At 55.1% G+C, this 24189-nt stretch overlaps 1 long non-coding RNA gene across 1 annotated transcript in view; it reads left to right on the top strand.

The window, feature by feature from the left end:
- The window catches only part of LOC136566712 (uncharacterized), a 39061-nt gene that overhangs the window by 8591 nt on the left and 6281 nt on the right, over window positions 1-24189 (top strand). The window lies entirely within an intron of this gene.

Below are 24189 nucleotides of genomic sequence, written 5' to 3' on the forward strand. Positions count from 1 at the left end.
GCCACAAACCCCGGAGGGTCTGCTCTTAGCTCTTCCCAGAGGGGAAAAATGCAAACCTGGAGCTCTGAGTGGCGGGAGCAGCTCTGGATTTCAGTCTTCAAGCACTGCAGCATCTGTTTGAGCACAGCTGGGGCTGCTCATTTTCCTCTCAGCCACTTCCTGAGTGCTGCTGGTGCTGCTCAGGCTCTCCCCAGTCCCTCGGGGCTGTGGTTTTCCTTTGATGATCCCATGGGTTGTGGTTTTCCCCTAATCCCAAGGATTGTAGTTTTCCCGTAATGATCCCATGGACTGTGCCTGTCCCCTGATGATCCCATGGACTGTGGTTTTCCCCTGATGATCCCATGGATTGTGGCTTTCTCCTGATGATCCCCTGGGTTGTGGTTTTCCTTTGATGATCCCATGGACTGTGGTTTTTCCCTGGTGATCCCAGGGGTTGTGGTTTTTCCCCTGATGATCCCATGGACTGTGCCTGTCCCCTGATGATCCCATGGGTTGTGGCTCTCCCTGATGATCCCATGGGTTGTGATTTTCCTTTGATGATCCCATGGGTTGTGGTTTTTCCCCTGATGATCCCATGGATTGTGGTTTTCCCCTGATGGTCCCAGGGGTTGTGATTTTCCCCTGATGATCCCATGGACTGCGGCTCTCCCTGATGATCCCATGGGTTGTGGTTTTCCCCTGATGATCCCATGGGTTGTGGTTTTCCCCGATGATCCCATGAAGGTACCAAGCCCTTGTCCTCATCCCTTTCAGCAGGAGTCTCCCTGTGCTGTCCCTGCCTCTGAACACAGGGAAGAGGAGGAGGAGGAGGGATAAGATTTGTGCCCATGATCTCTCTGCAGTTCCACATTTTCCAGCTGAGCTCTTTGGGCTGGGTTGGGCAGAGATTTTAGCCCTGCACTGGTGTAAAACAGCCCAGCCCTCCCTGGCTCCTCTGTGAGGTGGGGCTGGGCTGATGTTGGGATTTGCTTTGGGATTTTTTGCATTTTTTTCCCTTTTTTTCTGAGGGATATCCTGTGGTTTTGGGTCTGTGGTGCAGATGTTGGTGCTTATGGTGGCTGAGTGCTGTCCTGGTGCTGCACTTCTTCATGAAATGGTTTAGATTTGGAATCTTAAAGTTTATCACATACCAAAGATAAGGGACACCACCTTTAGCACACGTTCCTGTCCAGTCTGGCCTTGCAGCCCTGCAGGAAGGATGGATCCAGCTGCAGGCCAGATCTTTATCAGGATCATCAGCAGCCCCTTTTCAACCCCTGGCTGTGAAATCTTCCCTGTCCCAGCACTTTGTCCCCATCAGTTACTCCCAGAGCAGGATCTGTCCCTGAGGGATGCTCCAGGGAAGCCCAGGGCTGCTGGGGACAGGTGAGGTTTTTGGGTGAGGGAAACCCAGGTGCAAACAATTTTAGGGACTCCCTGATGCTGCTCAGCCCCTGTGGCATCCCATGGAATCATGGAATCATTCTGGCTGGAAAAGCTCTCAAAAGTCAGGGAGTCCAGCCAAGGATCCACCATCGATCCATGTCCCCAGTGCCTCAGGTTGTTCCCTTTGGAAATAGGGATTTCCCATGGATCTGACCCATGTCCCCAGTGCCTCAGGTTGTTCCCTTTGGAAATAGGGATTTCCTATGGATCTGACCCATGTCCCCAGTGTCACAGGTTGTTCCCTTTGGAAGGGATTTCCTGCAGATCTGACCCATGTCCCCAGTGCCTCAGGTTGTTCCCTTTGGAAGGGATTTCCTGCAGATCTGACCCATGTCCTCAGTGCCTCAGGTTGTTTCCTTTGGAAATAGGGATTTCCCATGGATCTGACCCATGTCCCCATTGCCACAGGTTGTTTTCTTTGGAAATAGGGATTTCCTATGGGGGATCTGACCCATGTCCTCAGTGCCTCAGGTTGTTCCCTTTGGAAATAGGGATTTCCTATGGATCTGACCCATGTCCCCAGTGCTTCAGGTTGTTCCCTTTGGAAATAGGGATTTCCTATGGATCTGACCCATGTCCCTACTGCCTCAGGTTGTTCCCTTTGGAAGGGATTTCCCATGGATCTGACCCATGTCCCCAGTGCCTCAGGTTGTTCCCTTTGGAAGGGATTTCCTGCAGATCTGACCCATGTCCCCAGTGCCTCAGGTTGTTCCCTTTGGAAGGGATTTCCCATGGATCTGACCCATGTCCCCACTGCCTCAGGTTGTTCCCTTTGGAAGGGATTTCCCATGGATCCACCAGGGGTCGGGAGCACAGCCCAGGCATGGGATGCTGGATGCCTGTGGGGGGCTTGGGGGCACATCCTGGGTGGGAAATGTGGGGTTGGTTCCAGCAGGGTTGATCGCAGTGGGATCCAAGCGGGGTTCCAGGGGGATCCAGGCAGGGTTCCAGCGGGGTTCCAGTGGGATCCAAGAGGGGATTACAGGGTGATCCCAGCGTGGTTCCAGCGGGATCCCAGCGGGGTCGGGGTCTCTGTCCCGGGCTCGCGCTGACCCCTGGCGGCAGCAGCGGCAGCGCCTGCAGTGCCCGGCGGGGCCCGCAGGGGGCGCGCGGGATTCGCCGGGCTGGGATCGATGGGATGGGATCGCCGGGCTGGGATCGACGGGATGGGATCGATGGGATGGGATGGGACGGACCTAAAATCCCATCCAGTGCCACCCTACCATGAGAGGGACACCTTCCACTATCCCAGGCTGCTCCAAGCCCCGTCCAGCCTGGCTTTGGACACTTTTAGGGATGGGGCAGCCAAGAATTCCTCCCCAGTGTCCCGTCTATCCCTGCTCTCTGGCAGTGGGAAGCCATTCCCTGTGTCCTGTCACTCCATTCCTTGTCCAAATCCCCTCATCAGCTCCGCTGGAGCTTCTTCAGGCGCTGGAAGGGGTTTTAAATTTTCCCCGGAGGCTGAACATTCCCAGCTTTCCCATCCTGGCTCTGGAGCAGAGGTGCTCCAGCCCTGGAAAAACGTGTAAAAAAACCCCATGGAACTACCAATATCTTTGGGAGCCGCAGTTAAACACCGCAGGGCTGCTCCAGACGAGGTGGGATACTGGGGAAAACAAATCCAGGGGGTGTTGGTTGTGTCAGAAATCGCACGGGAGGTGACGGCGGCTTCCAGCGAACGCGTCCCGCGGCCGCTGGATGGCAGCGGAGCTCCGCGGCATTCCCGCTCCGCGGCATTCCCGCTCCGCTCCGCGGCATTCCCGCTCCGCTCCGCGGCATTCCGGCATTCCCGCTCCGCTCCGCGGCATTCCCGCTCCGCGGCATTCCCGCTCCGCTCCGCGGCATTCCGGCATTCCCGCTCCGCTCCGCGGCATTCCCGCTCCTGGCACTGCCTCCATCCCCCGCTCCCGGCTCTGTATCCATCCCCCCTCATCCATCTCCTGCTCCTGCTCCTGCACCGCGGGTTCCCGAGGGTGCTGCTCCCTGGGAAGGGCAATTCCCAACCTCCCGGGATGCCCATGGATGCCCCAAACCCGAATGGTTATTCCAGACGTGGACTTGCTCCTTGTGGGTGGCTTCCAGCTCTGGGTACTCCAGAAAAGCCCAGTGTGGTTCTTGGCTCCCCAGAGCAGAGGGATGAGGATGAGGAGGGAGCAGATCTGAGGTGATAAATGTGACTTTTACCGATCTGCCTTTGGCCCAAAACCTGTGGCACTTGGGAAACCTTTTAAGCTTTATCTGGAATGCTGCTGATGCAGGAATGTGGGATTTGGGGAGCGTGGGGGAGGACAGTGGGGGCTTTGCTTGGGATGGCTCCAGCATTCCCAGCTCCCTGTGGGATGGCTCAGCGTGCTCCCTTCTCCTAAAGAAAAGCTTGGAAAGCTCCTGCTCTGCCTCTCCCTTCCCCAGCTCCCCGGGCAGAAGAGGGATTGGGATTGGGAGCTGGGGCTGGCTCTGCTTGCACATGGGAAGGGGTGAATTACTGAGGGACAACCCCGAGTTTGGGAAGGGGTGAATTACTGAGGGACAACCCCGAGTTTGGGAAGGGGTGAATTACTGAGGGACAATCCCGTGTTTTGGAAGGGGTGAATTACTGAATTATTGAGGGATAACCCCGTGTCTGAGAGGGGGTGAATTACTGAGGGATAATCCCGTTTTTGGGAGGGGATGAATTACTGGATTACTGAGGAACAACCCCGAGTTTGGGAAGGGGTCAATTACTGAATTACTGAGGGATAACCCCGTGTTTTGGAGAGGGTGAATTTACTGTGGGATAACCCCAAGTTTGGGAAGGGGTCAATTACTGAATTGTTGAGGGGTAACTCCATGTCTGAGAGGGGGTGAATTACTGAGGGATACCCCCATGTTTTGGAGGGGTGAATTGTTGAATTACTGAGGGATAACCCTGAGTCTGGAAGGGGTGAATTACTGAGGGATAACCTCGTGTTTGGGAAGGGGTCAATTACTGAATTACTGAGGGATAACCCCGTGTTTTGGAGAGGGTGAATTACTGTGGGATAACCCCAAGTTTGGGAAGGGGTGAATTACTGAGGGATAACCCTGTGTTTGGGAAGGGGTGAATTACTGAACGACTGAGGGATAATCCCAAGTCTGGAGGGGGTGAATTACTGCGGGATAATTCCACGTCTGGGGCTGCTTTGGAAGCCCTTCCCGAGCAGTCCCAGGCTCCTGGGCTGGCACTTCCCGAGCTCAAAGGTTTCCCTGTCCGGGCTCCTCCCGAGCTGCAGCCAAGGGCGAATTCCAGCGGCGATACCAGCCCCGGGCTGGGTTTCCATGGTGAAGGCATTTGGGGTTTGCTGTGAAAAGCCGGGTTTTTGGGAAGTTTTCAGCCGGGAATGGCACATTTTGTCCATCCCCAGGCTGCTCCCTGTGGGGGAAAAAGAGCTTTGAAAGGGCCCTGAGAGCCTCGGGGACAGCCTGAGCTCCGTTCTCACACTGCTCTGCACTCCAGGAGTCCCCTCTGGCCCTGGGATGCTGGGATTTGTCCTGGCATCTGCTTTTCCTCACCCAGGAACTGTCCCAGCTCCTCACCCAGCTCCTCCTGCTCTTACAGCCCGCACTAAACCTGATTTATTTCGTTTTCTGAGGCGCTGCTTCAGGCCCTCCCGTGTGAAAACCAGAGGAAGACGTTGATCCAGGGGTTTTGCATCTGAGGAGCTGCTGCAAGTTGCACCTCTGAGCAAATGAAGTGCATGCGGCCTCATCCCCTCCCAGCCTCGTGTGTGTCCTTGGGAGGCAAAAACCTGGTTAAAAATTTAATTTAGGCTTCCCAAGCATTGCTCCCCAGCCTTTTTAACAAAAAAGGAGTTTTTGAGGTGATGTTTTTGCCTTTCCTGGGCTCAGCCAGGACACCTCCAGTGCCCTGGGAGCTGTGCTGTGCCCTTGGCCTCTGGAATGCTCTTTTCATTGATATTTTCTGGGAACAAAAAATGCCGGCTTTGTATCCACTGCCCCTTTCTTTGCCCACGCAGAAGGGGAGGGAGGGAAAAAAAAACCCGACTCAAATATTTTCTTGTAACAAAAGGCTGCGGGGTGAATCTGGATCGGCCTCTCTGCTCCGTTTCAGGCCAAATCTCCAGGGTTTTCAGCAGAGAAATTAAAACACTGGAGCTCTCTCTTTTCTCCCGCAGAACAAACAGGAGCGGTTCCCACTTCCTCCCGCTCATAAACAAAACCAGCCCGACGTCTCCAGGAGAAGCCCTGCCAGCAGACTTTCCTTCCTAATTGTTTGATATTTTTTCAGCTCTGATTAGTATTCGGGAGTGCCTGGCACACGGGCTGCAGGATCCAGGAGCAGGCTCCGAGCAAATCCTTCCCTCTGCTTCCATCCCCTCCCGTCCATCCCCTTCACCTTCTTCCTCTCTCTCTCACTCCCGCTCCTTTTTGCTTTGTTTCCAGTCCTCCTTCCCGGGCTGGTGGTGGCAGGGGGTTGGAATTGGGTGATCTTTAAGGCCCCTTCCAAGCCAAACCATTCCCTGATCCCATGAAATTCCTGTTTTTCCCTTGGAGGCTTTGCTGCCCTTGCAGGAGCTGCCCCAAGGCTCTCCAGGCCTGCCCTGCCCTGCTCTGCTGCAGTTCCTTTGCTTCCAGGCTTTTCCCTGCCCTTGGGAAGGAGCCTGGCCTGGCCTGGCTGCACAGGGATTCCCTTTTTTTGTGAGGAAAGGGCAGGATCAGATTTGGGAATGCTCTGAAGTGATAAAGGGTGCAGGGGATGGCTCTGGGATGGAATTTATCCCACCCAGGATCTCTTCCTTCTGAGGACAGGGCAGGATCAGATTTGGGAATGCTCTAAAGCAATAAAGGGTGCAGGGGATGGCTCTGGGACAGAATTTGTCCCTCACAGGGAGATTTCCTCCTCCTGACTCCATGAAATCTGTGGAAAGATGGAATCCAGGGAGTCCTGCTGGCCCTTGGCTCCATCGTGGGACCATCGTGACTCAGCCGAGTCCCTGGGGAAGCTCCACTTGTTTTTCCCACCTCCAACATCCTTCCCTCATCAGCTGCTGCCCCCATCCCGCTGTCCCCAGCCCCTGCAGGAGTCAGGGAAGTTTTCCCACATCCCCCAGGGCTCCTGACTGCCTCTGTGTGTGCTGAGCATCATGTGCTGCAGATTAGGGAATCGGGATAAGGAATATCCCGGGATAGGAGGGGCCGAGGCCAGGAGCAGGGACAGGGGGGTCTAAAGGGTGAGGGAGTTGTGGGGTCACACTCTGCTGGCAGGGATGAGCCCAGCCTTTCCCTCTTTCTGCAGGGATGAGCCCATTTTGTTCTGTCCTCTTTTTCCCAGGATAACCCCAGCTCTTCCCTCCTCTTTTTCCCAGGATAACCCCAGCTCTTCCCTCCTCTTTTTGCCAGGATAACCCAGCTCTTCCCTCCTCTTTTTCCCAGGATGAACCTAGCTTTTCCCTCTTCTTTTTCCCAGGATAACCCCAGTTCTTCCCTCCTCTTTTTGCTGGGATAACCCCAGCTCTTCCCTCCTCTTTTTGCTGGGATAACCCCAGCTCTTCCCTTCTCTTTTTGCTGGGATAACCCAGCTCTTCCCTCCTCTTTTTGGAGATGAGCCCAGCTTTTCCCTCCTCTTTTTGCAGAGATGAGCCCAGCTTTTCCCTCATCTTTTTGCTGGGATAACCCAGCTCTTCCCTCCTCTTTTTCCCAGGATGAACCCAGCTTTTCCCTTCTCTTTTTCCCAGGATGAGCCCTTTTTCCCCCTCCTCTTTTTGCAGGGATAACCCCACCTCTTCTCTCCTCTTTTTCCCAGGATAACCCCAGCTTTTCCCTCTTCTTTTTGCCAGGATAACCCCAGCTTTTCCCTCCTCTTTTTTCCTGGGATGAGCCCAGCTCTTCCCTTCTCCTTTTCCCAGGATGAGCCCTTTTTTCCCCCTCCTCATTTTGCTGGGATAACCCCACCTCTTCCCTCCTCTTTTTGCAGGGATAACCCCAGCTTTTCCCTCCTCTTTTTCCCAGGATGAGCCCAGCTCTTCCCTCCTCTTTTTGCTGGGATAACCCCACCTCTTCCCTCCTCTTTTTGCAGGATGGCACCTGTGGGGTGAAAGGCCTCCCTTGGGGTGGTTGGGAAGGCTCCTCTGGGAAGTTCTGGGAGGATGTGGAGTGTTCATCCCAGCTCCCCTGCAAGTGATGGCCCCAAATCCCCTCCCAGCTGCTCCTGCCCTGCTGAATCCCTGGCACTGGGACCTTGGGATGCTCTTGGGAGATCAGCTCTGGAATCCTCTCCGTTTGCTGGGATCTGGTGCTCTCCTGGGAGTGCTGAGCTCTGGCTCTGTGACTCAGCCTCAATTTCTTCATCCCATAAACAACCACGGGAGCTCTGGCTGTTCTCACGCTTTTCCTGCCTCTTTTCCAAGGATTTTGGAATCCCCTGGGGCTGGAAACCCCTGTGGCCAGGCAGGTGGAGAGGTGTTTGTGTCCTTTCCCTTGATCCAAGGGGGAAACTGAGCCTGTGAGGGGTGAAAAAGCCAATCCAAAGTGGGAATGGTGGGATCTGATGGGTTTGGATCCTTGGCTCTGGGAATGGCTGAGCTGAGCTGTGGGGAAGGGGATCCCAAGGAAAAGGAGCTGCAGGAGCTGAGTTTGGGGAGAAATTCCGTGCCCAGCTGCTTGCAGGGGCTGCAGGAGCTGAGTTTGGGGATAATTCCATGCCCAGGTCCCCCAGGCTCTTCCCAGGGCAGACTCTGAGCAGCTCCAGGCCAATATTCCTTTGGGATAAGGGAGATTATCCCATTTTTTACAGCAGGCACACAGGGATTAGGGCTGGGATTTCCTAAAGCCTCCTGCTTCAGGAGAATGGGAATTGCGAGTCCTTGAGTTCCTCGGGAGCCCCTGTGGAAAATTCCCGGCTGGGATGGAATATTGAGCTGAGGATCTGTCACATCCAGTGCATCCCAACTCCCCAGGACAAAACCGCAGTGGTTGAAAATCCCTTAAAATTTTACGATTAAATAACTTCAAAGTTAAACGACTTTAAAATTAAACACGTTTAAGTAACTTGAAAATGAAAATTTTAAAATGAAAAGTCCAGCTCCTTCCTCCTGGAGTTTTCCCTTCAGTCATTCCCATCTTATTTTTTCCTTATTTTTCCTGATGTTTTCCCCCCCATGAGTGGGAGAGATCTGGGATGGGGGTGATAAGCAAATCTTGGAAAACAAAGTTCAGGCAAATCCATGGGCAGGTGGAGAGCAGCTTCCTCTGGGTGGGGACACACCTGGGAGGGGAAGGAGCAGCTCTGGGTTTGGGGGGATTCTGGGGGGCACCTGCACAGGGGAGGCACTTGTTGTTCTCTTGGAGCTGCTGCTCAGCTCTTCTCTGCAGCTTGGAATTCCGTGGGTGCTGCTTTTGCATTCCCTGGGGGAAATGCCCCTTTTCCATGGGGGGAAATGCCCCTTTTCCATGGGGGGAAATGCCCCTTTTCCCATGGGGGGAAATGCCCCTTTTCCCATGGGGGGAAATGCCCCTTTTCCATATGGGAAATGCCCCTTTTCCATGGGGGAAATGCCCCTTTCCCATGTGGGAAAAATGCCCCTTTTTCCATGGGGGGAAATGCCCCTTTTTCCATGGGGGAAATGCCCCTTTTTCCATGGGGGGAAATGCCCCTTTTCCATGGGGGGAAATGCCCCTTTTCCATGGGGGGAAATGCCCCTTTTCCCATGGGGGAAATGCCCCTTTTCCCATGGGGGGAAATGCCCCTTTTCCCATGGGGGAAATGCCCCTTTCCCATGTGGGAAAAATGCCCCTTTTCCCATGGGGGGAAATGCCCCTTTTCCCATGGGGGGAAATGCCCCTTTTCCATGGGGGAAATGCCCCTTTTCCATGGGGGAAATGCCCCTTTTCCATGGGGGAAATGCCCCTTTTCCATGGGGGGAAATGCCCCTTTTCCATGGGGGAAATGCCCCTTTTCCCATGGCAGGAGTGTTGGATGATGCTTTCCACATCTGCTCTGTGTTCAAACTGCCCAGGGTTCCTTGGGCTGGTGAGGATGAAGTTTTTTTGTGCTCTGGGGTTCTTTGCCCAGGTGAGGATGAGGTGTTTTTGTTCTCCAAGGTCCCTTACCCAGGTGAGGACAGAGATTTTTGTGCTCCAGGGATTTTTGGGCAGGTGAAGATGGGAGCTTTTTGTGTTCCAGGGATTTTTGGGCAGGTGAGGATGAAGTTTTTTCGTGCTCTAGGGTTCCTTACCCAGGTGAGGATGAGGTTTTTTGTTCTCCAAGGTTCCTTACCCAGGTGTGAATGGGGGATTTTTGTGCTCCAGGGATTTTTGGGCAGGTGAGGATGGGATTTTTTTGTGCTCTAGGGTTCCTTACCCAGGTGAACACTGGGGATTTTGTGCTCCAGGCATTTTTTGGGCAGGTGAAAATGGGAGTTTTTTGTTCTCCAGGGTTCCTTAGGCAGGTGAAGATGTGAGTGTTTTGTTCTCCAGGGTTTTTTGGGCAGCTGAGGATGAGGTTTTCTGTGCTCCAGGGATTTTTGGGCAGCTGAGGACAGGGGAATTTGGTGCTCCAGGGTTCCTTGCCCAGGTGTTTTGCAGCTCCGCGGGAGGAGGCCGGGCTCGTAAAGCGGCGCTCAGAGAGGATTACGGGGTAATCGGGGTTGTAAACAACTCCCGGCTCTTTAACACCTTCCCTGATGTGCTCCCTGCCCTTCCCCCGAATTCCTGGCTCTGGATGAGCCCTTGGAGTGCGCTGGGATGGATGGGGCTGTGGGATGGATGGGGCTGTGGGGTGGACGGAGCTGCTGGGATAGCAGCCCCTGCTCCAGCTGGAAATTCCCAGCTCCAGGAGAAGGGAACTCCTCACACAACAGGGGGGAAACCATCCTGGGATTGGGGCTTGTGGTGTTTGGGACACGGTGTGAGCCCTTCCTGCTGGCTGAGACATTCCCTGGCTGGAATTTGGGAATGGTGTGAGCCCTTCCTGCAGGGACCTGAGCAGATCCCAGTGGGACATTCCCTGGCTGGAATTTGGGAATGGTGTGAGCCCTTCCTGTAGGGAACTGAGCAGATCCTACTGGGACATTGCCTGGCTGGAATTTGGGAATGGTGTGAACACTTCCCTCAGGTTGAGCAGATCCCACTGGGACATTTCCTGGCTGGAATTTGGGAATGCTGTGAGCTTTTCCTATAGGGAGCTGAGCAGATCCCACTGGGACATTGCCTGGCTGTTTACCCGTTGCTTTTCCAGCTCTGTTTCATCTCCCGTTGTGGAATTCCCCTGCGGTTCCCACCTCCCCCCTGCTGCCCCTTCCCACGAGGACTGGGGTAATTAAACAGCGGGGTAATTAAACACCGGGGTAATGAAACATTGTCCGGGCAGGGCACGGAGCGACCCCATTGTTTGCCCAGGAGATAAGGGACGGGAGATAAGGGGGTGTTTGCTGCCAGCCCAAGGACAGGGCCAGCCCCTGCCCGGGCAGGACAGGTCCCCTGGCCCTGGGGTGACACCTGTGGTGACACCTGGCGGGGCTGGCACTGCTCTTCCCATGGGCACGGCTGGCACCTGGAGCTGGAAGGGGAAAGGGAGGAGGCACCTCTGCCCTTGGGATGTGCTTGGCTGGGGTTAAAATCCCACTCTGGTTGAAATCCCAGTGTGGTTAAAATTAAAATCCCTCTGGGGTTAAAATCCCAGTGTGGATAAAATCCCCCGGGGTTAAAATTAAAGTCCCGCTGTGGTTAAAGTCCCACTGTTGTTAAAATCCCACTGGGGTTAAAGTTAAAATCCCACTGGGGTTAAATTCCCAGTGTGGTAAAAATCCCACTGGGCTTAAAATCAGAAGCTCACTGGGGTTGAAGTTAAAATCCCTCTGGGGTTGAAATCCCAGTGTGGTTAAAATCCCACTGGGGTTAAAATTAAAATCCCACTGGGGTTAAAATCCCACTGGGGTTTAATTCCCACTGTTGTTAAAATCCCACTGGGGTTAGAATTAAAATCCCACTGTTGTTAAAATCCCACTGGGGTTAGAATTAAAATCCCACTGTTGTTAAAATCCCAGTGTGGCTCAAGTCCCTCCGTGCTGTGTCCTCAGGGAGTTTGGCCAAGGGGAAGCTCTGGTCCCAAAGGAGCTCCCATTTGCTGTTTTTCCCGGATTTTGCTGTCCCCACAGCCCCATCCTTCCTTTGGGAATGCTGCTGGCTCTCTCCTTGCTGAAACGTCCCCCCTAAATCCCTCAGGATGGGGCAGCACCAGCACAGCCCAGCTCCTGCTGCTGCTCCCATGGATGCCAGGCAATAACAAATTCCCAAACTCTCCCCAAGCCCATCCTGCTGGGTTTTTCCTGGGAATAACAAATTCCCAAGCCCATCCTGCTGGGTTTTTCCTGGCAATAACAAATTCCCAAACTCTCCCCAGGCCCATCCTGCTGGGATTTTCCTGGGAATAACAAATTCCCAAACTCTCCCCCAAGCCCATCCTGCTGGGTTTTCCCTGGCAATAACAAATTCCTAAACTCTCCCCAGGCCCATCCTGCTGGGATTTTCCTGGGAATAACAAATTCCCAAACTCTCCCCAAGCCCATCCCGCTGGGTTTTTCCTGGCAATAACAAATTCCCAAACTCTCCCCAGGCCCATCCTGCTGGGATTTTCCTGGGAATAACAAATTCCCAAACTCTCCCCAGGCCCATCCTGCTGGGTTTTTCCTGGCAATAACAAATTCCCAAGCCCCAGGCCCATCCTGCTGGGTTTTTCCTGCTCCGTGCCAGCTTTGGGGCGAGATGAAAGGGCCCTGCCCCACCTGGGGCACACCTGGAGCACAGCTGTCACCTCCCAGCCCTTTATGGCCCTTTGTGGTGCCGCGGGCTGATAAGGGCTCACCTGGGGAGGGGGCGGGGCTGTTCGATAAGGACTCACCTGAGGGAAGGTGGAGGCTGGGGTGGGTCCCTTCCCTGTCCCCGGCTCTGCTGGGAGCATCGCCCTGGGGGCAGGAGCAGCCCTGAGGACCAAGCTCTGAGTGAGGGCTGGGATTGCCCTGGGACTCCTGGAGTTCCTTTTCCAGAGGGGTTTTTGGGATCCTCTGGGGTGATGGAGCCACGTGTCAGTGGGGGATTTAATCTTCATTTAAGGCTGTGTGTGAAATCTGCCTTTGGCCAGGCAGCAGCACGGGGTCTGTGGGAAGCTCAGGAGGGAGAAAACTCCCAAATTTCGGGATTCCTGAATCCCCTTTAATTTCAGAGGTTAGGAGCCCAGTGCCTGCCTTTCTCCAGGCTGCCAGCAGCGGGTTATGAATTCAGGGTGCTGTAGGGCAACGCTGCTGCCAGGGCTCTGGAGGCTGTGCTGGCCTCACCTCCCCACAATCCAGGGAATAAACTGCTCCCCTTGGCCAAGGGCAGGAGTGTGAGCAGGAAAATCCATGAAAGCCATCCCAGCTGGGCCCTGCTCTGCTCCCTCTGGATGGGCTGGGTGAGAGCAGCCAGAGCTGGGGCCTCTCCTGGCTCTGGGGTGATGGTTTGGCTTAAAAATTGAGATTTGCTGTCAGCTGAGGGCTCTGCAACCTCGTTTTTTCTGTTTTATTGAGCAACTCTGCAGCTTTTCTGTTTGTAAATTGAGTTTGATAACACAACCCCGAAGTCTGAAAAGGCAGGAAGGAAAGAAAGAAAAAAAAAAAATGAACAGAATTTGAATTTTCTCTGTGGTCAGATCTGGGGATTTATTTCACTTGGAATAATCCTGATTTTCAAAGCTGGAGTGATCCAATTACCACGAGCTGGTGCCATCCTGCAGTGCCTGGGGAACCCTGCAATTGATGTGGGGTTAGCCTGGAGATCCCTCATTAAAACTGATTTAACTCAGAGCTGCTCCTGCTCAGCCTGGCAGCGCAGGAGCTTCCCCGACTCCACGTTTCCCTGGGAAGGCCTTTTGGGGATGCACATTCTGGGGTCCAGCAGAGTGGCTGCAGCCTCTCCCCCATCCCAAAAACTCCAGAAAGTTGGAGCTGGGTCAGTTTTGAATGATCCGGCTTTGCTCCAGCCTAATCCTCACCTTCCTCCCCTAATCCTCACCTTCCTCCCCTAATCCTCACCTTCCTCCCCAGGTTTTGGGAGGTTTTTTTGGAGCAGTCCAAGCTGTCTGGGGCTGACCTTCCTCCCCTAACCCTGACCTTCCTCCCCTAATCCTCACCTTCCTCCTGGTTTTTGGGGAGGTTTTTGTTTTCTTTTGCAGCAGTCCATCGTCCCCTAACCCTGACCTTCCTCCCCTAATCCTGACATTCTTCCCCAATTTTTGGGAGGTTTTTTTGCAGCAGTCCATCCTGTCTGGGGCTGACCTTCCTCCCCTAACCCTCACCTTCTTCCCCAGCTTTTGGGAGGTTTTTTTGCACCAGTCCATCCTTCCCTGACCTTCCTCCCCTAACCCTGACATTCCTCCCCAATTTTTGGAAAGTTTTCTTGGAGCAATCCATCCTGTCTGGGGCTCACCTTCCTCCCCTAACCCTCACCTTCTTCCCCAGCTTTTGGGAAGTGTTTTTGCAGCAGTCCATCCTGTCTGGGGCTGACCTTCCTCCCCTAACCCTCACTTTCCTCCCTGGTTTTTGGGAGGTGTTTTTGCCCAGCTGCCTGTGCTGTGCTGGCCCACGTGAGCAGCCTGGCTGGCACTGCCAGCTCCCATCAGCTCCTGGAGGGACAAATCCTGGATTAGCAGAGCCAGTGGCCCTGCTGCAAGTGCAGCCCTGCTAATTAGGTTTATGTAACCGGGCAGGTCTTAACTGGGGAGCAGGATGGGGGCTCTGAGCTGCTGGAGGCTGGGCTGGTGTGGGATTGCCAGGGGTGGGATGGCTGGGGTGGATGGAGGTGAGAGATCCCTGAAGCCAGGCTGTGAAATTTGGGGTTTATTGCAAAGGGCCAAGTGCAGGGCCCTGCTGGGAGCTGCCAGCACAGCTCAGAGCAGCAAAGAGAGAGGGAGAGAGGGGTAAAGAGGATGAGGGAGTGAGGTTCCCCTTACCATACAATAAATCTTCTTCTGGTCCTGGAATTTGGGATTTATTGCCAAGAGCCAAGTGCAGGGACCTGCTTGGGAGCTGCCAGCACAGCTCAGAGCAGCAAAGAGAAGTAAAGAGAGTGGGAAAGAGGATGAGAGAAGAGAGGATAAGAGGTTAAGAGAGCGAGGTTCCTGTTACAATACCATAAATCTTCTCTGTTGAATATTTCAATTCTCTCTAACCAATCTAGTCCAAGATACAGATCCTATAGGGTTTACAGATCCTGTAGTGTTTACAAGTCCTGTAGGGTTTACAGATCCTGTAGTGTTTACAAATCCTGTAGGGTTTACAGATCCTATAGCATTTACAAATCCTGTAGGGTTTACAGATCCTATAGCATTTACAAATCCTGTAGGGTTTACAGATCCTATAGCATTTACAAGTCCTGTAGCGTTTACAGATCCTGTAGCGTTTACAGATCCTGTAGCGTTTACAGATCCTATAGGGTTTACAGATCCCATAGCAGGATCCCAGCTTTTCCCTCTGGAGCAGGGCCTGAGGCTCCCAGGGATTGTTTGCACCAGGAGGGGTTGGGCTGACCCAGTGCCAGAGGGGTTTGTCCCCCCAGGAGCGAGCTCTGGGTTATCCCAGCTGCAGATGTGGGAAAAATTTATGGGAATTCTGTTTCCTGCCCCCCCCAAAAAAAAAACCCGGGAAAAATGACTGGGGCAGCCAAAGGCTGGAACATCCCAGGTTTGGGGTCTGGTTGGGAATTTTGGGAATTTTTTCTCCCAGCTGCTGTTCCTGTGGCACAGAGGGACATGGAGGGAGGTGGCACAGAGGGACATGGAGGGAGGTGGCACAGAGGGACATGGAGGGAGGTGGCACACAGGGACATGGACAAAGGTGGCACACAGGGACATGGAGGGAGGTGGCACAGTCCCAGCTGTGCCAGGGCCTTGCCACCCTCTGGAGGGGATTTCTGTTGGGATCCAGGGCTCTCCTGAGCCTCATCCTCCCTCTCCATGGCATTCCCTGAGGGACCCAGCGTCCCAAAGTGACGGTCCCTGTGGCAGTGACATCCAGGAGGGGGCTGTCCCTGCAGGACAGGCTTTTCCTGCCCATCCCACTCTGATCCTGCGTGTCCAGCCCACACCGATGGTGCTGCTGAGCTTTGATCTGCTCCCAGTGATTAAAATCCTATCATCCAGACTGACAGCTTAATATTCCTTCATATTCCCGAGCCAGGCCGTGCTAAATTAGTTGTGTCTGTCTTGCCAAAGCTGCAGAAACCTCAGAAACCTTTCTGACAGCTCCAGGCACTTGATACATTTTTTTTTCTCCTTTTTTCCCCTTTTTTTTGCCTTTTTCTCAGTGTACAGTGGGAGTTGTGTTTGCTCTGTTCAGGGAATGCTTTCCTGATTTCCCACAAGCTGCTCCAGGGCTGCTCCAGTCACTCAGTGCCCGTGGGGTGGGATTGGGATCTGCACGGGACCAGGCTGGGCCTTCCATAAAAAATGGTGTCCTCGTGTTTTTGGAATGATTTCCTCTCCAAGTCTTGGTTTAGGTTGAATTGTTCCTGTTTTGTGACTGAAGGCCTCGAGCTTTTGGGATTCCTTGGAGCAGCTGATCCCTTCCATGCCTCTACTGGATCCCCTGTTGGATCTCAGCTGTTTTGGGGTGAAATGTGGCACTTTGGGGGCTCCTGAGCCAGAGGAGGAGGAGCAGATTTTGGTGAGGACCCGTTGGCAGCAAATCCATCCCAAATCTTCTCCTTTCCTCTCCGCACAAGCAGGCAGCACCTTTGGGGTGACAGCAGGGACACCCTGGAGGCTCCCAGAGGGGAAGTGACCCCAGATCCACCCTGAGCCAGCCCTTCCCAGCCAGCCTGGGGCAAGTGCTCTCCTTGCCAAGAGCTTAAAGCAGGGAGGAGCCCCCCCAGGAGCAGCTTTGCTGGCTGCCTGCTGGAGAGGCAGGAATTCCAAGGGCAGAGTTAATCTCCAGCAGGATTAGCCGAGCATGCGGCGTCTTGTCAGATGTGGGAGCAGCGGCCGGGGCTGTAATTCCTGCAGACAAGGGGGAGGCTCCTGCTGGAGCCCAGCCCTGCCACACGCTGCCCCAGTGACCCACTGAGGCCTGGGCTGCCGCAAATTCCCAAAAAAGTCCTTAAAAACAGCAGTGCAGAGCGTTGTGGCCGGCAGGATGGAGGATCCCGCTGGTCTCCACTTGTGACTGGGATGGGAGCTGCCAGAGCATCCCAGAATATCCCGGGCTGGACGGGGCTCACAAGGGGCATCCAACTGTTGGTGCTCTGCAGGGCATCCCAAAGGATCCCAGCTTCTCCCTCTGGAGCAGGGGCTGAGGCTCCCTGGCTCCCAGGGACCTGTGTGTGCTGCAGGAGGGGAAGCAGTGACAGCAAATCCCCATCATCCCAATCCCATCCCATCATCCCATCCCATCATCCCAATCCCATCCCATGCCATCCCAATCATCCCATCCCATCCCATCATCCCAGTCCCATCCCATCATCCCTCCTCATCCCAATCCCATCCTATGCCATCCCAATCATCCCACCCCATCATCCCTCCTCATCCCAATCCCATCATCCCATCCCATCATCCCCATCATGCCATCCCCATCATTCCCATTGTCCCATTCCCATCCCATCATCCCACCTCATCCCAATCATCCCATGCCATCCCCATCATCCCATCCCCATCATCCCATCTCCATCCCCATATCCCCATTCCCATTCCCCATCATCCCCATTCCCCATCCCATATCCCATCCCTCCTTTCTTTCCCCACAGAATTCCTCACCCAGGAGCTGGGGCTGCTGGAATCTCCCGGTTTTTGGCCAAGGAGGGGCTGCAGCCCCCTGGTATCCCTGGGAGGAGTTTCCTGCATCCAGGCTTTGGGAGCTGCTGCTCTTGGCAGCTCTGAGGAGCCCAGCCTGGCTTTGGCAGGCCCTGAGCACACGGAGTTAATTAGTGGCTGTTAATTGCGCTGGGAGTTGGGAATTGGACACGTTTGGAATTCAGAGATGCTGTTTCCAAGTGTGGCAGCTCTGGTGCGACTCCTGTCCAGCACTGGAGAAGGGGAACATCGATTTTTGCCTGGGGAAAAAGCAGCATTTTGTAGCTTTGGTTCCTCTCCTCCTCTCCTGGCTTTGTTTGCCGTTTGGAGCTCATTATCTGCTCCATCTTTACTCCCCCTCTGCCAATTTGCAAACCCCAGGCTGGGCTTTGGAACAGGGATGCAAATCCTGGGGGCTGTGGGGGTGTGCTGGAGTCAGGCCCAGCCTGGCACCCCAGAACCCCAACCCCAGAACCCCAACCCCAGAACCCCAACCCCAGAACCCCAGCCCTCAGGGCTCCCAGGGGAGGAGAGGATGTTCTCCATCACCTCTCCAGCCTCGCATTCCAGCTGGGACAGGCAGAGCTCTCCTGTTATCACAGAGTTATGGGATGGTTTGGCTTGGAAAGGACCTGAAATCCCATGCAGGCCATGGATCCATCCCCCTGCCATGGGCAGGGACCCCTCCCACTGCCCCAGGCTGGCCTGGGACGCTTCAGGGATGCAGGAACAGCCACAGCTGCTCTTGGGATTCTGTTCCACCCTCCCAGGCAGGAATTGCTCCCCAATATCCCACCTGTCCCTGCCTGGGACACTCCAGGGATGCAGGGACAGCCACAGCTGCTCTTGGGATTCTCCTCCATGGCCTTTTCACCCTCCCAGGCAGGAATTGCTCCCCAAAATCCCTCCTATGCCTGCCTGGGACACTTCCAGAGATCCGGGGACAGCCAGATTCTCCTGGGATTCTGTTCCAGGGCTGTCCCATCCTCCCAGGTGGGAATTGCTCCCCAATATCCCACCTGTCCCTGCCTGGGACACATCCAGGGACAGCCACAGCTGCTCTTGGGATTCCATTCCAGGGCTGTCCTTCCCTCCCTGTGCCCACAGTGACCCATGGAGACAATTCCCTGTGCCCACAGTGATCCATGCAAAGAATGGGAGCACGGGAACAATACCCCGGGGTGAGGCAGAACAAATCCTCCCATCCCTGGCATTCCCAATTCCTGCACTTTGCTTTCCAGTGAATTTGGTCCTGCCCCACACGAGCAGGGATGAGCCAGAGCATCACCTGCAGGGATGAAACCCATCCCACGCCTCAGCACTGTGGATAATCCAAGGAAAAAAACCCTTGGAAAGGGGCACAGGCGTGGACACCACAGCAGGGCAGCCACAAGGATTTGGGAGCCATGGGAAGGCTAAGAGGAGAAGGGCTCTGGGACAAGGCTGACCTGTTTGCATGAGCACAGCTGATTTTCCTGGGAAAACAGCCTGGAAAGCACGGGAGAAGCTGTGCAGGGATAGGAGCAGGGAGGTTTGGGATGAGCCCTGGGGGATGCTGAGCTGGGATCTGCTGCAACCCTGGAAAAACAGCCTGGAAACCGTGGGAGAAGCTGTGCAGGGATAGGAGCAGGGGGGTTTGGAGAGGTTTGGGATGAGCCCCAGGGATGCTGAGCTGGGATCTGCCCCGGGCCCATCCCGCAGCCATTCCAGCCGTGCTCTCCCAGCCCGGGATTCCCAGAGCCCTCAGGGAGGCACAGAACGATCCTGTCCTGGTGTCAGGCCTTGGCAAGCCCCTGACAGACACACAGACGCACAGACACATCCTATTGGGATCCCGCCTGGGAATTCCGGGAACATCTGCAGCCTCCCTCGCCCCAGCTGCGTGTCTGTACCTGCAGAGCCCTCCCACAGATCCCATAGATCCCACAGATCCCGTCTCCCACATCCCACAGATCCCACAGATCCCGTCTCCCACATCCCACAGATCCCACAGATCCCATCTCCCAGACCCCACAGATCCCACAGATCCCACAGACCCCATCTCCCACACCCCACAGACCCCATCTCCCACACCCCACAGATCCCACAGACCCCATCTCCCACACCTCACAGATCCCATCTCCCACACCTCACAGATCCCACAGATCCCATCTCCCACACCCCACAGATCCCACAGGGCCAGAAAAGGCAGCAGAGCCCCCCCCAGCAGCCCAGGAATGTTTTGTCCCCCAGAGTCCCCTCGGGGCGATGAATGAATTGGGAATGCCCAGCCCAGCATTCCGTGGGGAGGAGCAGCACACGTGGGTCAGATGGGTGAGCAGGGGATTCCCAGCTCCTGAGGGAAACCTCCTCTCCAGGAGGAAGAGTAGGAAAAGCAGGAGCAGCAGGGTGATCCTGACAAGGAGATGGATGGGATTGGGATGGGATTGGGAGCAGGGCAGGGATGTGGGACAGGGGGCCTGTCTAACACCACTAACCCCCTCTGAGTGCTCAGCAGCCAGGGCAGGAGGGCTCTGCCAGGTTCCAGGAGCAATCTGGGACTGACAGCTCCTGCTGTGCTATCCTGGTGCTCTCTCTCAGAGCAGGACAAGCCCATCCCATTCCACCCCTGCCCTGGCCAGGGACACCTTCCACCGTCCCAGGGTGCTCCAAGCCCTGTCCCGCCTGGCCTTGGACACTTGCAGGGATGAAACAGCCCCAGCCTGTCCTGCCTGGAGAATTAAACCTGGCTTAAGCACTTGCTCAAGGGCAAGGCGGGGCCCCAGGGATGAGCAGCACCTCAAGGTGGCCACCATGACCTCGTGGCCACCATCCCAGGGCTGATCCTGCTGCCCCCAGGCCCAGCAGGGATCAGCATGTGGATAAAGGATCCCAAAACCTCACCCACCCCACGGCCCCTTCCCAAAGCTCGTCCCGTTCCCCCTCCTCCCTGCAGTGCAGCCCTCGAGGGGCTCACAACAAACCTGGGGGCTCCAGGATCCCCCCCAGATCCAAGGAAAAGAAAGGAAAGGTTAAACAAGCACAGAGAGCAACGGCAGCTCCGTCCAACAGCAACAGCCTTTGGCAACTGGGTTTGGAAAAATGGATAATTCTGCAAAATTTCAGCAGCGGGGAAGAGGATGGGGAAAGGGAGGAAAAGGCAGCCTGGAAATTCAGAAACCCCTTCAAATTCTCTCCCCAAGCCCAAGCGAGGCTGGGAAATAAGGAGCAACACAACACATTGTTGATGACTTTTCCATTAAACCCCCACTCTAAACCCTCTCTTTGTATCCCAGCCTTTGCTCACAGCTCAGCAGGCCCCACTTCTTTATTTATTTTATTATCCCTCCCCTCCTCTCCCTCCGTTTTAATAATAATAATAATAATAATAAAAAAAAAGTTATATGACTTTAATTAAATGCACTTATTAAAGGCTGAGCTGTGTGCAGGGGCTGGGGTTGTGCTGCAGGCACATTTTCCAGGGAGCGTTTGCATCCGCCCGCCCCGGGCCCTTTTTAATGCCCAAATAAATCCAAAGCTGAGGTGCTGACAGCTCCTCATGCACCCAGGCAGCCAAGAAAGCAAACCCAGGGCAGGGATTTAACCTCTTGTAGGCACAGAAATTCCCCCCAGGTAGGCCGGGCTCAGGGGGGAAGGCCCAGCAGCAAAAGTGTCCCCTCAGGGTCCTCTCAGTGTCCCCCCAGTGTCCCCATGGATCACTGTGGGCACAGGGAATTGTCCCCATGGATCACTGTGGGCACAGGGAATTGTCACTGTGGGCACAGGGAATTGTCCCCTCATGGATCACTGTGGGCACAGGGAATTGTCCCCTCATGGATCACAGTGGGCACAGGGAATTGTCACTGTGGGCACAGGGAATTGTCCCTGCTGGGATCACTGTGGGCACAGGGAATTGTCACTGTGGGCACAGGGAATTGTCCCCTCATGGATCACTGTGGGCACAGGGAATTGTCCCCTCATGGATCACAGTGGGCACAGGGAATTGTCACTGTGGGCACAGGGAATTGTCCCTGCTGGGATCACTGTGGGCACAGGGAATTGTCCCCACGGATCACTGTGGGCACAGGGAATTGTCACTGTGGGCACAGGGAATTGTCCCCTCATGGATCACTGTGGGCACAGGGAATTGTCACTGTGGGCACAGGGAATTGTCCCCTCATGGATCACTGTGGGCACAGGGAATTGTCCCTGCAGGGATCACTGTGGGCACAGGGAATTGTCACTGTGGGCACAGGGAATTGTCCCCTCATGGATCACTGTGGGCACAGGGAATTGTCCCTGCAGGGATCACTGTGGGCACAGGGAATTGTCCCCCCATGGATCACTGTGGCCACAGGGAATTGTCCCCATGGATCACTGTGGGCACAGGGAATTGTCCCCTCATGGGTCACTGTGGGCACAGGGAATTGTCCCCATGGATCACTGTGGGCACAGGGAATTGTCCCCATGGGTCACTGTGGGCACAGGGAATTGTCCCCACATGGGTCACTGTGGGCACAGGGAATTGTCCCCTCATGGATCACAGTGGGCACAGGGAATTGTCACTGTGGGTCACTGTGGGCACAGGGAATTGTCCCCATGGGTCACTGTGGGCACAGGGAATTGTCCCCTCATGGATCACAGTGGGCACAGGGAATTGTCACTGTGGGCACAGGGAATTGTCCCCTCATGGATCACTGTGGGCACAGGGAATTGTCCCTGCAGGGATCACTGTGGGCACAGGGAATTGTCCCCCCATGGATCACTGTGGCCACAGGGAATTGTCCCCATGGATCACTGTGGGCACAGGGAATTGTCCCCTCATGGGTCACTGTGGGCACAGGGAATTGTCCCCATGGATCACTGTGGGCACAGGGAATTGTCCCCATGGGTCACTGTGGGCACAGGGAATTGTCCCCACATGGGTCACTGTGGGCACAGGGAATTGTCCCCTCATGGATCACAGTGGGCACAGGGAATTGTCACTGTGGGTCACTGTGGGCACAGGGAATTGTCCCCATGGGTCACTGTGGGCACAGGGAATTGTCCCCTCATGGATCACAGTGGGCACAGGGAATTGTCACTGTGGGCACAGGGAATTGTCCCCGCACTCCCAAGACTTTTCCTGAGCTCCTCAGGGAGCACACACGAGGTCTCTGCCAGGAATCCAACATCTGCACAATTCCTTGGCAGGAAATGCTGAAATCCGTGCGAGTTCCCTGAGGTGGGGAGGGAAAGGGCCTGGATCCGCATCTCCGTCCCTGGAGCGGGGCTGAACTCCCTCAGCCTGAGGGACAGGGGACAGTGACAGCTCTGGGTGATCCCTGCCTTGTGGCTGGGACTTTTCCTGCCCTTCCCCTGCCTGGAGGGTGGCACAGGAGGGGCTCCAGCAGGGCTGGGAGCTGCATTTGTCGTGGTGAGGCTCCCTGGCCTCAGGGCTGGGTGTGATCCCTGTTTTCCTGCTGCCCCCAGGCGCAGAGCCCAGAGCTGGGGGGATTCCCAGGCAGGAACGGGGCTCTCCCTGCTCTTCCCAGCAAACAGGACCTGGGGCTGTCCCCTGCCACCCCTCTGGGTGTGCCAGGCGGGGAGATCCACCTGGCTGTCCCTGGGCTGATTTCCTGGGATTCCTGGGATTTGTGGGATGCCAGGAGCTCAGCCAGGCTCTTCCAGCAGCTGCAGCATCTCTCAGACCCCCTGTGCTCCAGCCCCGAGGCTTTTTGCCAGAAGGGGCTCCTGGGTGTTGCAGAGCAGATGTTCCAACACCACAAACGTCCCTCTGTCCTCTCCAGCTTCCTGCCTGGATCTGGGGCTCCCGAGGCTCCAGCTGGAAAAAGCAGCTTGGCTTTGGGGCTGTTGTTGTCCTGGAATGCAGAATTCCCTGGCTCCCTGAGCAGTTTGGGAGAGGGGGGTGTTGTTCCTTGGATCTGGGGTAACCATCCTGCTCCTGGTTTGTGCCAGCGCAATTTACTTCAAATTTATTTTATTTATTTCAATTTATTTTTTGTCCTGCCCAGAACAAAAACAAAGGGGAGAACAAAGTGCTGAGGGAGCAGCAGGAGCAGGGAATGGCTTCAGCAGCTAATTAATTAATTAATTAATTGGTGAATTGTTAATTAATTAATTAATTGGTGAATTATTAATTAATTACTTGATTAATTGGTGAAGTGTTATTTAAGTCTATTTTATTTATTTCCCAGCAGCACCTCCAGGACCAGTAATTCCCATGGCACTGGGAGGGCAGTGCTGGTGCTGCTGGGCCCCACCATGACCTGCTGGGATGGTGGGCAGGGAGATTTCTCCCTTCCCTCAGGGATATCAGATCCTTTGGGATAAGGAGATAAAGATTGTGGTGGTTGGGAGCTCTGCAGGGAGGGAGGATCCCCTGCTCTCACTGCATCCAGCTCTGCCTCAGCTCCTTCCAGGGATTTCATTCCTTCATTTTCTATGGAAAGGAGGAAGGGAGAGAGTGGGGGGGGGGCACAGAGAATTAATCAGCTTAGGGTCAGCACAGGAAAAAACACTGCTTAAATGGGTAATCCCTGGGCTGGAAATCAGCTCAGAGCTGCGAAATCTCCGGATGGGTTTTCCTCCTTCCCTCCCTCCCTCCCAGCTCCAGGGACAGGGGGTGGGGACAGGCCAGGGCTCCAGTGTGGCTTTTGCACCCTTGTTTGGTGTCATTCCCTGATCCAAAGCTTTCCAGAGAGCACCTGGCCCCAGGTGTGTGGATTTGGGGCACCCCCAGCCGTGGGGAGCAGGGCTGGTCCCTGGGGTGGGAGGCACAGCCAAACCCATCCCCTCCCTGGGGACAGACACGGGGGCTTTGCAGCTCTGCCCACCCTGGGAGGAGCTCATGGTGCACTGGAATGGGAGGTGTGGGAATGAGGAGGGGACCCCCTGTAATCCCTTTTATCCTGGGGATCCAGTCCCTGCTCACCTCTGTGGGTGCAGGAGGTACCTCAGAGCATCCCTGGGGTGCCTTGGGAAGGCTGAGCTGG

Source organism: Molothrus aeneus, chromosome 26 (assembly GCF_037042795.1).
Source record: "Molothrus aeneus isolate 106 chromosome 26, BPBGC_Maene_1.0, whole genome shotgun sequence".
Lineage (NCBI taxonomy): Eukaryota > Metazoa > Chordata > Aves > Passeriformes > Icteridae > Molothrus > Molothrus aeneus.